This window comes from Hemitrygon akajei, chromosome 11, assembly GCF_048418815.1.
Source record: "Hemitrygon akajei chromosome 11, sHemAka1.3, whole genome shotgun sequence".
Classification (NCBI taxonomy): domain Eukaryota; kingdom Metazoa; phylum Chordata; class Chondrichthyes; order Myliobatiformes; family Dasyatidae; genus Hemitrygon; species Hemitrygon akajei.
In genome coordinates, this window is record NC_133134.1 from 88,608,067 (window position 1) to 88,624,966 (window position 16,900).

At 43.8% G+C, this 16,900-nt stretch overlaps 1 long non-coding RNA gene across 4 annotated transcripts in view; it reads left to right on the forward strand.

The window, feature by feature from the left end:
- The first annotated feature begins 359 nt into the window (after positions 1-359).
- Positions 360-16,900, forward strand: part of LOC140735830 (uncharacterized) — a 132,712-nt gene continuing 116,171 nt past the window's right edge. The window contains exons 1-2 of one of the 4 annotated variants that reach the window (XR_012100819.1): positions 360-621; positions 6,104-6,193. This is a non-coding gene — a long non-coding RNA (uncharacterized lncRNA). The other 3 variants (XR_012100820.1, XR_012100821.1, XR_012100818.1) reach the window with 3 other exon arrangements.

Below are 16,900 nucleotides of genomic sequence, written 5' to 3' on the forward strand. Positions count from 1 at the left end.
AAAGGTATTGGTTGCATCACTGCCTGGTACGGGGACGCCAGTGTACAGACTGGTAAGAGGCTCCAATAAGTTATTGACACAACAAGCTCCATAAGCACCATACTTCCAACCCACAAAAATATACATGGGAGGAACAAGCATGGCGTACCTCTAAGAAAATATTTTAATAAATGTCCTGAAGAAGGATCTCAGCCGGAAACATCGACTTTAATTTTCACAGATGCTGCCTGACATGCTGAGATCCTCTTGCATTTTATGTGTGCGGCTCTGGACTTACAGCATCCGCAGAATCTCTCGTATTTTTTTAAAAGGTTAGCTTTATTTGTCACCTGTGCATTGAAATATACAATGAAATGCTATGTTATGTCAAATGAAATCAGCGAGGATTATGGGCGACCGAGAAGCGTCACCAGGCTCCCGGCACCAACATAGCATGCCCACAACTCACCGACCCTAACCCGTATGTCATTGGAATGTGGAAAAAACCCCGCGAGTACCCGGAGGAAGCTCACGCGGTCACGGGGAAAAGTACAAGCTCTTTATAGACTGTGGCATCAATCAAACCCCAATCTTACTGCTGCCGCTAACCGCTACAGCACCGTGCCGACACCTCTACTTCCGGTAAGCTGGCGGCGCGTTCTTTGTTAGATTTGTCTATTTATCGTAAGAATATACTGGACTCCCTTAGCTACGGGTACAGCAGGCCTGCCGCATGTGAGCTGATCGTTGTCTGGAGTAGCTGTCCGGAGGTTCAGCGAAGGGGAGTCGGGCCGCGGGAGCGGAGCAGGGCTGTCAGAGGAGCCGGATTGTGTTCGGACCAGCTGACCTGGGTGCAGACTGTGATACTGTACTCGAAAACACCTGAGTCGGTGGGCGGAGGTGGCGTGCAGTAGAACTGTGAGTGAGTTTTGGATGTTTCTTTTGCGGTCGCAAGACCCTGTTGAACATTGATTCCCGCAGTCCTGTTTCCCTTGTTTGCTAGTGATTCAGGAGGCGAGGTAACAGTGTCGCCTCTATTGTAGTGAGGACTAGGCCTCAAGCAGTGGGCTTGCCTACTGCTGCCGTCCAGGTGAGAAGACGCTGGAGGCGGTGTTGGGGGTGGCCTCTCCCGTCGGTGCTGCCCTCCGGTGTGGAATCGGTGGGATTATAGGCTGGACTGCTGGGAACCATCAATTTGCTGAACATGTTCAGATTCTTGGACTAAAAATGCCTATTCATGCGTGACTATATTCTTTTTTTCTCTCTCACTCGCTATTTTGAATGCGCGTGTACAGCTTGTCCCCAGAAGAATGCTTCCTCATTCGGCTATATTCATGGTCGGCTTGAATGATTATTAAACTTGGATTTGATTTCAGATAAAATTGTAGCAGGAGATTATCAGAATTGTAATAGAAGCTCTACGTCATGGAAACACGCAGCACAGCCTTTCAACATAACCATTCCATACCTGCAAATATGAATTAAAGATAATTAATAGTTAAAATGGTATTAAATAAAAGCAAATACAGTGGAAATACAGTGGATTCCCGTTAATTGGGCCTTCAGTTAATCAGGGTATCTGCTTTTTTGGAATAACGCTTAAGAAATTGAGACAATAGACGGTTTTCCCTTCATTTATTTGAGAGACAATGCCACTTATTAAGACAGGAGACTGCTGCTGGACAGTTTCTATCTAGCAAGAGTTGCCTCACTTCTGTGGCCGTTGGGCACTATAACCATACTTAGAATGAATAGTTTTTAATAGCGTTAGTTGTGCGTATTTGTTCAAAGTAAATTTTATTATCAAATTACAATCATGTCACCATCTACAACCCTGAGATTAATTTTCTTCTGGAAATACTCAATAAATCTATAGTGTGATAAGTATAACAGAATCAATGGAAGACTGCACCAACTTGAGCGTTCAACCAATGTCCAAAAGACAACAAACTGAGCAATTTTAAAAAGAAAGAAATCATAATAAATAAACAAGCAATATATATCGAGAACGTGAGATGAAGTGAACTTGAAAGTGAATCTATTGGTTGTGAGAACTTTTCAATGATGGAGCAAGTGAAGCTGACTGAAGTTATCCCATTTGGTTCAAAAACCTGATGGTTGAGGGGTAGTAACTGTTCCTGAAACTGGTAGTGTGAGCCCTAAGGCACCTGTACCTTCTTCCTGATGGCAGCAGTGAGAAGGATGGTGGGTGGGGGGGGGGGGGGGGAGTGGAACGGTCCCTGATGATATATGCAGCTTTTGTGCAATAGCATTTCATGGATACGGCATTTGGAGGGATGTGGCCCAGGTGCAGGTCAGTGGGACTAGGCAGAAAAATGGTTCAGCACAGCCAAGAAGGGCCAAAAGGCCTATCTCTGTGCTGTAATGTTCTATGGTTCTATGTAGAGGTGCTCAATGGTGACGAAAGCTTTGCCTGTGTTGGACTGGGCCCTATTCACTACTTTTTTTTAATATAGGATTTTCTGTTCAAGGGCATTGGTGTTTCCATACCAGGCTGTGAAGCAGCCACTCATTATAATCTCCACTGCACATCTATAGAAGTTTGTCGAAGTTTCAGATACCATGCTGAATCTTCACAAACTCGCAAGACGTAGAGGTGCTGACGTACTTTCGTCATAATTGCACTTACATGCTGGGTCCAGGACACTGAAGAAATAACACTGAGGAATTTAAAGTTACTGACCCTCCAATGAGGACTGACTCATGAACCTCTGGTTTCCTTCTCCTGAGATCAAAAATCAGCTCCTTGGTCTTCCTGTCATTGAGTAAGAGTTTGTTGTTATGGGACCACTCTGCCAGATTTTCATCTGGAACTGCTTTGACATGGTTGAAGCTTTCACGCTTTGAGAGGCCAGAAACAGCTGGGAATGGAAATGAAACAATTTTGCTATTTCAGCAAGTATGGAAGTATCAGGAATTTCAAGATATCAACAATCTTCTTTTTGAAGATGCAACCATCGAAGGCATTGTATAATAAGAGTCCATTATCTGCACAAGCTCCCTGCACTGGTGTTGTTAACTTGGTGGAGGTGGTTTTTCATCATAACAGTGACAGGCAATCGTGTGTGGGAGAGTTTTTAAAGTGGAAAAGCCATTGCACTGGGGCAGTTCCACTCTCTTGATCTCGGAAGTCTGTGTCCTGTGGTATGAGTAGTCATCTCAACTGCAGATGACCGTGACTACTTCTGTGTCTCATCATGTCCTTCGCTCTCCATGGAGCATTGCAGAACAGCATTCCTGCCTGTTGGATCTCACTATAGATCTCATCCAACCAATTCACTGGAGCAGACTTCATTTACAACCAATCCACAGAACACAGCAGTGTAAATCAGATGAATTCCTGACAATAGCTATTGGGAAATAATACACCATTTTATAGAACTGTACAGGTATTTAAAGTGTTTTAATTTGTTCTGAGAAGAGAGCCTGTCCTGGATGGTAGGACTTTCCAGTGGTCATACCTGGACCTCTAGTACTTTCCTTTGGTCAGCGAGCCTGAATGCTACTGACCCAGCACTCAGCAGATTGTGGATCTCTTGGTTCATCCAGAGCATCTGGTTGGGAAAGACTCCGAATGATTCTGTGGCACACAGTAGTCGATGAGCATCTTTATAAAGTTCATGACAACCCTGGCATGCTCATTCAGATCCTCTGATGAGACCCTGAATAGGCAAATGAAATTGAAAACATGGAAGGTAAGTGATGTGGGGTCGCTGTAACACCATGGGCTGAAGGGTGCATCCTGACTTGTACTGTTCTATGCTCTGAACTAGATATTACATACTTTTCAGCAATACAGTCTCAATAGTATAATGATTAACAAGTATTGAAACTGTGTGGCCATCCTTCTGTTCTCTGATCCCAGTTCACATCTTCAATCAGTTAAAATCTAAGCAATAAATTTATGTCCAGACAACACACAAAATGCTGAATGAACTTAACAGGTCAGCCAGCATCTATTGAGTGCTGATGATGGCTCTGGACTAAAAATGTTGACTCTTCATTTCCCTCCATAGATGCTGCCTGACCTGCTGAGTTCCTCCAGCATTGTGTGTGTGTGTGTAGCTCCATATTTCCAGCATTTGCAGATTCACTTGTGTCTCCAGCTTGCAGTAATAACTAATGATGCTGAATAACAAGGGAAAAGCATCGCCTGAAAATGTGCAACGTGCATGGCAATGCCTACAGCCTTTTAGACATTATAGAATAACCTACAGTCAGTTAAAGTTGACCTAAACCTTATGAACTTTGAAACTGAATAAGGACACAGTCATACAAATGTAGCTGAAGAGGATGGAATGAGAAGGGAAATGGCTCATGCTAAAAGGAAAACTTCTTGAAGACACAATGATTATGACAAAAGGGAGGATAGGCAGGTGATAGAGGAGAGACGTGCATCAGACCGATGATTTGAGATGTGTCTATTTTAATGCGAGGCGTATTATGAACACAGCGGATGAGCTTAGAGTGCAGATCAGCACCTGGAGCATGATATTGTGGTCATTACAGAGACTTGGATGGTGCAGGGGCAGGAATGACTACTTCAAGTGCCAGGCTTTAGATGTTTCAGAAAGAACAGGGAGGGAGGAAAAAGAGGTGGGGATGTGGCACTGTTGATCAGGGATAGCGTCATGGCTGCAGAAAAGGAGGAAGTCATGGAGGGGTTGTCTATGGAGTCTCTGTGGGTGGAAGTTAGGAATAGGAGAGGGTCAGTAACTCTACTGGGTGTTTTTTATAGTCCACCCAATAGTAACAGGGATATCAAGGAGCAAATAGGGAGACAGATTCTGCAAAGGTGTAATAATAACAGGGTTGTTGTGATGGGAGGTTTTAATTTCACAAATATTGATGCAGCAAGACAGGACACTCTCGATGGTGCTTCTGTAGAAAGTTGTTAGAATGAGGGAAGAGAGCCACTGCATGGCTTGCAGTGAGATCTGGAGCAACTGGGAAAGAGGCTGAAAAATGGCAGATGGAATTTAATGCATACAGGTGTGTGGCATTGCACTTCGATAAGACCAACCAAGGTAGGTCTTACACAGTGAATAGTGGAGCACTGAGGAGTATGGTAGAACAAAGGAACTGGGAATACAGGTCCATAATTCATTGAAAGTGGTGTCACTGGTTGATAGGGTTGTAAAGAAATCTTTTGGCACATTGGCCTTCATAAATCAAAGTACAGTCGGCCCTCCTTATCCGCAAGGGATTGGTTCTGGGACCCCTCGTGGATACCAAAATTCGTGGATGCTAGAGTCCCTTATTCAACCTGTCTCAATGTGGTGGATCTTAGGACCCAACGGAACCCCAGACCTTATTAACCTGTCTCAGTGCAGTGGACATTAGGACCCGGCGTCAGAGCTCTGAATCCGCAGAAAATAATCACGATTGAAAATAAAGTGGAAGTAGTAAAGCGATCGGAAGGAGGTGAAATGCCATCGGTCATTGGAAAAGCATTAGGCTTTGTTGGTCAACGATCGGAACAACTTTAAAGGATAAAGTGAGAAAGGCTCTGCCCCGATGAAAGCTACAATTATTACTAAGCAACGCAGTGGTTTAATTATTGGGTTTTGGTTTTTTGATCCTCCACATCAACCAAGTGGAGAGTGCACTCGGGAGCAGTCTGTCACTGGATCGAACCCCCGACGCTGAAACATACGTTCTTAAGTTCTTGGAATGGAAAATGGCGGTGTGCAAGGATGCAGCAGCCCCTCGGGGAGCAATAAGTGTATCTAGTGTTTGTTCTGTTTGTCCTAGATACGTAACATACAGTCAGAATATGCTAGTTAACATCAGGGTATACTATGTCAGAAAAATTGGCAAGTTCTGGTGTGACATGGACAGTTTATGCCGCTACGGACTACTATCCGCTACCAAGCCGGTTACTTCCCGAGAAAGGAGGAAGCAAAAGCGCTGTGAGAGAAGATAGAGGAGGGGTAAGAGGGCCGGCATCCATGCTATAGACTAAAAGCTAACCCCACCAGGCCAGCGGTACCGTCCCAACTGCTCTCAAATGTCCGCTCCATCGACAATAAGCTGGATGAGCTGCGTCTGCTGAGAGAAACATGCAAGGAGTTTAAAGACTGTTGTGTGTATATTTTTACAGAATCCTGGCTCCACGACAACATACCGGACGCAGCGATACAGCTGGAGGGAATGACATAGTTTTGTGCGGATAGAGAGGAAGCTAGCTCCGGTAAGAGCCGGGGAGGGGGGCTGTGTATCTACATCAACAAAGACTGGTGTGCAAATGCTACACTAGCTGCTAAAAACTGCTCACCGCTGGCTGAATTTCTCATTGTGAAATGCCGGCCATTCTATCTGCCGAGGGAATTCACCATCGTGCTTGTAGCAGCTGTTTACGTAGCTCCCAGTGCCAATGCTGAGGGTAATGCTAACGGAGCACTGGGAGGCCTACATGAAGCCATCAGTGAGCTACTGACTACACATCCTGACAGCTTTGTGGTGATCGCTGGGGACTTTAACCACACCAGCTTAAAGACTGTGTTCCCCAAATCCCTGCAATATGTGGATTTCAAAACCAGGGGAGACAACACACTGGACTTGGTTTATACAAACACACCACAGGCATACAAAGCAGCCCCCTGCCCCCATCTTGGCCTCTCTGACCACATATCTGTTATGTTAACACCAGCATATAAATCACTGCTTAAACGTGTGAGAGCAGAGAAAAGGCAGATAAGGTTCTGGCCAAAAGGAGCAGCCTCAGCACTACAAAACTGTTTTTTGCACACAGACTGGGACATATTCAAAACAGCAGCCTCCTAGGATGACATATAGACATTGAGGAGTATGCGGAGGCAGTAATCAGCTACACAGCCAAATGCACGGAGGATGTTACTATGATGAAAACCTTCACCGCACGTGGTTATCAAAAGCCATGGATGACAACAGAGGTGCGTTCGCTACGGAAGGCCTGTGACACAGCCGACAGATCGGGGGACAGGAGTGCGCTTCGCTCAGCCAGGTCTGTGCCAATCATCTGTGCTTCCCCAGATGCTTCAAAACCTCCACAATCATCCCTGCAGCAAAGAAATCAGTTGTAGCCTGTCTGAATGATTATTGTCCCGTCACCCTGACCCCCATAGTGATGAAAGCCTTGTCAAGCCCCATATCACAGCCAGCCTCCCCTCATCGCTGGATTCTCTACAGTTTGCTTATCGTCCAAATCGCTCTATGGGGGACGCAATATCCATCAAACTGCACACAGTTCTCTCTCACTTGGACAACAAAGACACTTATGCCAGAATCCTGTACATTGATTTCAGTTCAGCATTCAATACCATCATCCCGTAGAGACTAGTGGAGAAACTGTTGCTGCTTGGCCTTAACACTGCCATGTGTCGCTGGATTCTGGATTTCTTGACAGAGAGAACACAGTCAGTCCGTGTTGGCAGGAACATCTCTGACTCCATCACACTGAGCACTGGATCCCCACAAGGCTGTGTGCTCAGCCCATTGCTGTTTACACTGCTAACACATGACTGTGCAGCCAGATTCAAGGGGAACCTGATCATTAAGTTTGCTGATGATACCACAGTGGTGGGGCTCATCAGCAAAAATGATGAAACAATATACAGGGAGGAGGTTAAACACCTAGAGAGCTGGTGCAGCGACAACAACTTGATGCTTAATGTCACCAAAACCAAGGAGATGATCGTCGATTTCAGACGGTCTCAGTCTGAGCACACACCCCTCAGTAACAGCGGCTCCACAGTGGAGAGAGTGGAAAACATCAAGTTCCTTGGGGTGCAGATCTCGGACAATCTCACCTGGTCCAGGAACACCACTGGGATTGTGGAACAGGCCCAACAGAGATTGCACTTTCTGAGGAAGCTTAAACAAGCATCACTCCCCACTAACATCTGAACTACATTCTACAGAGGCGTGGTTGAGAGTGTGCTGACCTTTTGTATCACAACCTGGTACTTGAGCTGCAGTGCTGCCGACAAAAAAGCCTTGCAGAGGGTGGTTAGGGGAGCAGAGAAGGTTATTGGGGTCTCCCTACCTTCTGTCCAAGACCTCTTTCAGAGTCAATGCCTCCAGAAGACACGGTACATCATTAAAGACCCCTCACACCCTCTCCATAAACTGTTTGTTCTTCTGCCATCAGGTAAACGTTACAGGAGCATTAAAACAAAAACCACAAGGCTACTAAACAGCTTTCTCCCACAGGCAGTCAGACTGCTAAATAGCTGCTCTACCTGACTCTGCTTTGGACACTTTTAACTTGCACTGGACACTTATAACTTGACTTTAACCGACATGTGGCTGTTGTGTTTTACTATTTATTGTTGTGTTTATTATTTAGTGTTGTGTTGTGTTATGATTGCACTTGCCCCTGGGAAACGCTGTCTCATTCTGCCTTGCAAAACTGTTGTACAGTTAGAATAAAGTTTTTGAATCTTGAATCTTAAGTGTTTTATATGCATAGAAAGGTAAAATATATACTATATACTAAGACAAACGTTTGACTAACTGACGCTAAATAATACCAGATGTACCTGTTCTGACTTACTTAGTAAGAGAACTTCCGATTTTTTTTTCGTTCCCGATCCATGGTAACCCATGCACATCCTCCCATATATTTAAAATCATCTCTAGGTTGCTTATAATACCTGATACAATGTAAATGCTGTGTGGAACCAGTAGAAGTGGTAGAGGCAGGTTCGGTATTGTCATTTAAAGTAAAATTGGATAGTTATATGGGCAGGAAAGGAATGGAGGGTTATGGGCTGAGTGCGGGTCATTGGGACTAGGTGAGAGTAAGCATTCAGCATGGACTAGAAGGGCCGAGATGGCCTGTTTCTGTGTTGTAATTATTATATGGTTATGTGGTTATATAAAATAGTTGTTATACTGCATTGTTTAGGGAATAATGACAAGAAAAAAAAGCCTATACATGCTTGAAAAACAAGTGCTGAAAGAGCACTTCCGGATTTTCGCGATTCGCGGTTGGTTGAATTTGTGCATGCAGAACTCACGGATAAGGAGGGCTGACTGTATTGAGCACAAGAGCTGGGATGTTATGGTTATATAAGGCAGTGGTGAGGCCTAATTTAGTGTATTATGGAAAGCGTGAATAGTTTGGGGCTTTATTCCTTAGAATGTAGAAGATTTAGAGGAGATTTTACAGAGTTATACAAAATTATGAAGGGTATCGATAGAGTAAATGCAAGCAGGTTTTTTCCACTAATATAGGGTGGGACTTCAACCAAAGGTCATGTGTTAAGGGTGAAAGGTTTAAAGGGACCATGAGGGGAAATTCCTTCACACAGAGGGTCATGAGAGAGTGGTATGAGCTGCCAGTGCAAGTTGTGCATGCAAGCTTGGTTTTAGTGTTTAAGAGAAGTTTGGATAGATACGTGGATGGCAGGGGAATGGAGAGCTATGGTCCCGGTGAGACTCAATTGGACTAGGCAGTTTAAATAGATCAGCAAGGACAAGATGGGCTGAAAACGTTTTTCTGTGCTGTACTTTTCTGATTCTATGGCTGTACATCCTTAGAGGTAAGATAGGAATCGAAGATGTAGTATCTTTGTGGGTAGAGTTAAGAAACCAAAATGTTAGAACGACCATAAGAGCACAAGATATTGGAGCAGAATTAGGCCCTTTGGCCCATCGAGTCTGCTCTGCCATTTCATCATGGCTGATCCATTTTTCTTCTCAACTCCAATATCCTGTATTCTCCCTGTATCCCTTCATGCCCTGACCAAACAAGAGTCTATCAACCTCTGCCTTAAATATACATAAAGACTTGCTCTTCACAAAAAGACCCTGATAAGAGCTATTTATAGGAACTGTAACAAGGATGTGGGCTACATGTTACAATGGGAGTAAAAAAAATGTAATGTATGAATGGGTAATGTGATAATCATGGGGGATTTCAATATGCAGGTAGATTGGGAAAGTACGGTTGGTGCTGGATCACAAGAAAGGAAATCTGTAAAATGCCTATGAGATGCCTTTTTAGAACAGCTTGTGGTTGAGCCCACTCGGAAAACAGCAATTCTGGATTGGGTATGGATTTGATTAGGAAGCTTATGGTAAAGGAACACTAGGAAGCAATGAGCATAATATGATCATATATTTATCCTGCAATTTGAGAAGGAGAAGCTAAAATCAGATGTATTAGTACAATAATGGAATGAAGGGAACTACTGAAGCATGAGAGAGGAGGAGCTTGCCAAAGGGGATTGGTGGGAACAAGAGCAGGGATGGCAGATGGATTTAATAAGTACTTTGCGTCAGTCTTCTCTGTGAAAGACACTAGCAGAATGCCAGAAGTGCAAGAGCGTCATGGAGCAGAAATGGGTATTGTTGCTATTTGTAAGGAAAATGTGCTTGGAAAGCTGAAAAGTCTGTAGGTAGATAAGTCATCAGATTGACTGCACTTTGGGGTTCTGAAAGAGGTAGCTGAAGAGATAGTGAAGGCATTAGAAATTCCAAGAATCACTCAATTCTGGTAGGTTCCTAAGTACTGGAAAATGTTGATGTCACTTCAATTTTTAAGGAAGGGAGGCAGAAGAAAAAAATTATAACCAGTTATAATTATAATTAAAGGAAATTATAGCACAGAAAGATGTTAGCGTCATTAAGGATAAGATTTCAGGGTACTTGGAGGGTCATGATAAACCAGGCCAAAGTCAGCATGGTTTACTAAAGGGAAAATGTTGTCTGACAAGTCTGTTGGAATTCTCTGAGGAAATAACAGGCAGGATAGACAAAGGAGATAGATAGATAGATAGATACTTTATTCATCCCCATGGGGAAATTCAACATTTTTTCCAATGTCCCATACACTTATTGTAGCAAAACTAATTACATACAATACTTAACTCAGTAAAAATATGATATGCATCTAAAATCACCCTCTCAAAAAGCATTAATAATAGCTTTTAAAAAGTTCTTAAGTAGTTTACTTAAATACATTGAGTCCTAACCCCGGCACTTTAACGTATCTTACTCCTGGCAGTTGAATTGTAAAGCCGAATGGCATTGGGGAGTAATGATCTCTTCATCCTGTCTGAGGAGCATTGCATTGATAGCAACCTGTCGCTGAAACTGCTTCTCTGTCTCTGGATGGTGCTATGTAGAGGATGTTCAGGGTTTTCCATAATTGACCGTAGCCTACTCAGCGCCCTTCGCTCTGCTACCGATGTTATACTCTCCAGTACTTTGCCCACAACAGAGCCCGCCTTCCTTACCAGCTTATTAAGACGTGAGGCATCCCTCTTCTTAATGCTGCCTCCCCAACACGCCACCACAAAGAAGAGGGCGCTCTCCACAACTGACCTATAGAACATCTTCAGCATCTCACTACAAACATTGAATGACGCCAACCTTCTAAGGAAGTACAGTCGACTCTGTGCCTTCCTGCACAAGGCATCTGTGTTGGCAGTCCAGTCTAGCTTCTCGTCTAACTGTACTCCCAGATACTTGTAGGTCTTAACCTGCTCCACACATTCTCCATTAATGATCACTGGCTCCATATGAGGCCTAGATCTCCTAAAGTCCACCACCATCTCCTTGGTCTTGGTGATATTGAGACGCAGGTAGTTTGAGTTGCACCATATCACAAAGTCCTGTATCAGTTTCCTATACTCTTCCTCCTGTCCATTCCTGACACACCCCACTATGGCCGTGTCATCAGCGAACTTCTGCACATGGCAGGACTCCGAGTTATATTGGAAGTCTGATGTGTACAGAGTGAACAGGACCGGAGAGAGCACGGTCCCCTGCGGCGCTCCTGTGCTGCTGACCACCGTGTCAGACCTACAGTCTCCCAACCGCACATACTGAGGTCTATCTGTCAGGTAGTCCACTATCCAATCCACCATGTGAGAGTCTACTCCCATCTCCGTTAGTTTGTGCCTTAAGATCTTGGGCTGGATGGTGTTAGAGGCACTAGAGAAGTCCAGGAATGTAATCCTCACAGCACCACTGACCCCATCCAGGTGAGAGAGGGATTTGTGCAGCAAATACGTGATAGCATCCTCCACTCCCACCTTCTCCTTATACGCAAACTGAAGAGGATCCCGGGCGTGCCTGGTTTGTGGCCTCAGATTCTGTATTATCAGCCGCTCCATGGTCTTCATCCATAGAGACAGTGGATTTCTCTATTTGGATTTTCAGAAGACCTTTGATAAAGTATCACACCTGAAACTGCTTAAAAACATATGAATCCATGGTATTTTGTGAAAGGCAGTGGAATTTATAGAAGATTGACTGACAAGACACAAAGATTGGAAATAAAGGGGCCTTTACCGATTGTTTGATGGTAACATATTGTGCAGAGGGGTCGGTGAAAAGACCACATCTTTTTACGTTTTATGTCAATGACTTGGATGAAGGGATTGATGGCTCTGTCACCATGTTTGCAAACGATACAAAGATGGGTGGAAGGGCAGGTAGTATGGACACGGACAGATTGGGAGAATAAGACCATAAGACATAGGAGCAGAATTAGGCCATTCTGCCCATCGTGTATGCTCTGCCATTCCATCCTGGCTGATTCCGGATCCCACTCAACCCCATACACCTGCCTTCTCACCATATCCTTTGATGTCCTGACCGATCAGGAAATGATCAACTTCCATTTTAAATAAATGATGGACCTGACCGCCACTGGTGTCTGTGGCAGAGCATTCCATAGAGTTACTACTCTCTGGTTTAAGAAAAATCCTCCTTACCTCTGTTCTAAAGAGTTGTCCTTCAGGTTTGAGGCTGTGCCCTCTAGTTCTGCATATCTCTACCAGAGGAAACATTCTCTCCACATCCACCCTATCTAGTCCTTTTAACATTCGGTGTTTCAATGGGATCCTCCCGCATTCTTCTAAATTCCAGTGAGTACAGGCCCTTAGCTGCCAAATGCTGCTCATATGTTAAAAATGGGCAAAGAAGTGGCAGATGGAAAATAATGTAGGGAAGTGCATGGACATGTACTTTGGGAGAGGGAATAAAGGCATAGGCTATTTTGTGAGTTGGGAGAAAAATCAAAAATCAGAGGTGCAGTGGCACTTTGGAGTCCTCATGTAGGATTCCCTGAAGGTTAACTTGCAGGTTGATGTTGTGGTAAGGAAAGCAAGAGGACTAGAATGCAAAAGCAAGGATGTATTGCTGACCAAGACGTTGGTCAGACTGCACTGGGCTTATTGTGAGCAGCTTTGACCATAAAATATAGGAACAGAATTAGACCATGAGCCCCACAATTTCATCATGGCTGATCCAATTTTCCTCTCAGCCCCAATCTCCTGCCTTCTGCCTGTATCCCTTCATGTCATTACCAATCAAGAATCTATCAACCTCTGCCTTAAATATACATAAAGACCTGATCTCCATAGATGCCTATGGCAAAGACTTCCACAGATTCACCACTCTGTAGCTAAAGAAATTGCTCTTCATTTCTGTTCTAAAATGACACCCTTCCATTCTGAGGCTGTGTCCTCTGATCTTAGACTCACCCATCATAAGAAACATCCTCTCCGTATCCAGTCTATCAAGGCCTTTGCCTTTCGATAGGTTTCAATGAGGTCACTCCTCATTCTTCTGAATTCTAGTGAATGCAGGTCCAGAACCATCAGGCACTCTTCATCTGACAAGCCATTCAATCCTGGAATCATTTTCGTAAACCTCCTTTGAACCTTCTCCACTTTCAGCACATCCGTACTAAGATAAGGGACCCACAACTGCTCTCAGTACTCCAGATGGAGCCTCACCAGTGCCTTATAAAGTCTCAGTGTTACATCCTTGCTCTTAGGTTTTAGTCCTCTTGAAATGAATGCTGATATTGCATTTTCCTTCCTCACCACAGACTCAACCTGCAAATTAACCTTAAGGAAATCCTGCACATGGACTCCCAAGTCCCTTTGCATCTCAGATTTTTGTATTTTCTCTCCATTTAGAAAATAGTCAACCCTTTCATTTCTTCTACCAAAGGGCATGACCATACACTTCCTGATGCTGTATTCCATCTCCGATTTCTTTGCCCATTCTCCTAAACTAGTTAAGTCCTCTGTAGCCTTTCTACTTCCTCAAAACCCCCTGCTCCTCCGCCTGGCTTCATATCATATGCAAATTTTGCAACAAAGCCATCAATTCTATCATCCAAATTATTGACATATAATGTAAAAAGAATTGGTCCCAACACAAACTCCTGTTGGACACCTCTAGTCACCAGCAGCCATCCAAAAAAAGGCTCCCTTATTCCTACACTTCGCCTCCTGCCAGTCAGCCACTGCTTTATCCATGCCAGGATCTTTCCTGTAATAACATAGACTCACACCTTGTTAAGCAGTCTCGTGTGGCACCTTGTCAAAGGCCTTCTGAAAATCCAAGTACACAATATCAACCGATTCTCCTTTGTCTATTTTGTTTATTACTTCAAAGAATTAAAATTAATGATTTAGACGAAGGGATTAAAAGTAACATTAGCAAATTTGCAAATGACACAAAGCTTGGTGGCAGTGTGAAATATGAGGAGGATGTTAGGAGAATGCAGGGTGACTTAGACAGGTTGGGTGAATGGGCAGATGCATGGCAGATGCAGTTTAATATAGATAACTGTGAAGTTATCTACTTTGGTGGCAAGAACAGGAAGGCAGATTACTATCTGCTCTTTTGAGGTCTATCCACAGATTTTCGATTATGTTTAGGTCGGGGGACTGTGAGGGCCATGGTGAAACCTTCAGCTTGGGCCTCTTGAGGTAGTCCGTTGTAGTTTTTGAGGTGTGTTTAGGATCATTATCCAGTTGTAGAAGCCATCCTCTTTTTATCTTAGCTTTTTTACAGACAGTGTGATGTTTGCTTCCAGAATTTGCTGGTATTGCATTGAATTCATCTACCAGTGAAATGTTCCCTGTGCCGCTGGCTGCAACACAAGCCCAAAGCATGATCAATCCACTTAACAGTTGGAGAGGTGTTCTTTTCATGAAATTCTGCACCCTTTTGTACCCTTTTGTACCTAATGTACCTTTGCTCATTGTGGCCAAAAAGTTCTATGTTAACTTCATCAGTCCACAGGACTTGTTTTCAAAATGCATCAGGCTTGTTTAGATGTTCCTTTGCAAACTTCTGATGCTGAATTTTGTGAGGATGTAGGAACGTTTTCTTCTGATGACTTTTCTATGAAAGTGATATTTATGCAGGTGTCTCTGCACAGTAGAACAGTACACCACCACTCCAGAGTCTGCTAAATCTTCTTGAAGGTCTTTTGCAGTCAAACGGGGGTTTTGGTTTGCCTTTCTAGCAATCCTACGAGCAGTTCTTTCGGAAAGTTTTCTTGGTCTTCCAGATCTCAACTTGACCTCCACCGTTCCTGTTAACTGCCATTTCTTAATTACATTACGAATTGAGGAAATGGCTACATGAAAACGTTTTGCTATCTTCTTATTGCCTTCTCCTGCTTTGTGGGCATCAACTATTTTAATTTTCAGAGTGTTAGGCAGCTGCTTAGAATAGCCCATGGCTGCTGATTGTTGGGACAAGGGTTGAGGAGTCAGAGTATTTATAAAGCTTTGAAATTTGCATAACCTGCCCTTTCCTAACGATAACTGTGAACAAGCCATAGCCCTAACAATCTAATTAAGGTCTGAGACCTTGGTAAAAGTCTTAGGTACTTGGTAAAAGATCTAGGCAGCCTCCTACCTGCCGGCATGAACATCCAACTCACAGACCTCCGTTGATACCCCTGCCCCCCCCCCCCTTACCCCCATCCCTATCTATTATTTTAGTCTGGTTCTCTTTCTCTTTTTTCCCCCCTCACTATAATCTCCCCCCAGCCCTACCTTTCTTTCTCTTTTATTTCCCATAATTCTCCACCTTCCCCCTAGCCCATTTCCCTCCAGCCTATCACTTCCTGGCTCTCTACTTTATCCCTCCCCCTACTTCTTATCCCCCCTCAACCATCCCATATTACTTCACTCCTGATGAAGGGTTTTGGCCCGAAACGTTGTCACTACCTCCTCCCATAGCTGCTGTCTGGCCTGCTGAGTTCTGCCAGCATTTTGTGTTTTTATTTATTTCCAGCATCTGCAGATTCACTCGTGTTGCAGATACACTAGTGAAGTTTAAGAGACTACTAGACAGGTATATGGAGGAATTTAAGGTGGGGGGGTTATATGGCAGGCAGGGTTTGAAGGTCGGCACAACATTGTGGGCCGAAAGGCCTGTAATGTGCTGTACTATTCTGTGTTCTATGTTCTATGAAACTTCTTTACTCAGAGACTAGTAGCTGTGTGGAATGAACTTCCAGTAGAAGTGGTAGAGACAAGTTCAATTTTGTCATTAAAAAAAAAAAAATAATTGGATAGGTATATGGACAGGAAAGGTTATGGGCTGAGTGCAGGTAGGTGGGACTAGGTGAGAGTAAGCATTCGGCACAGTCTAGAAAGGCCGAGATGGCCTGTTTCCGTGCTGTAATTGTTATATGGTTATATTTGAGATATAACCACACAAAAGGAAACAGCCTGTCCAATCAACTCTATCCAGACCTTTCAATATAGCCTTCAATGAGATTTCCCTCATTCTTCTAAACACCAGTGACTACAGATCCAGAACCACTAAACGCTCCTCATGTATTTTTGGGATGATTCTCGTGAACCTCCTCTAGATTCTTTTCAATGCCAGCACACCCTTTCTTAGATAAGGGGCTCTGGTGCTGGATTAGAGGAGGGGAAATTTCTAGAGTGTCTAGGAGTTGGCCTTTTAGAGAAGACAATAGTTGAGTTCACTAGAGGATCAGCTATTCTGAATTGAGTGTTGTATAAAGAACCAGAATTGATTAGATAGATAGATAGATACTTTATTCATCCCCATGGGGAAATTCAACCTTTTTTTTCCAATGTCCCATACCCTTGTTGTAGCAAAAACTAATTACATACAA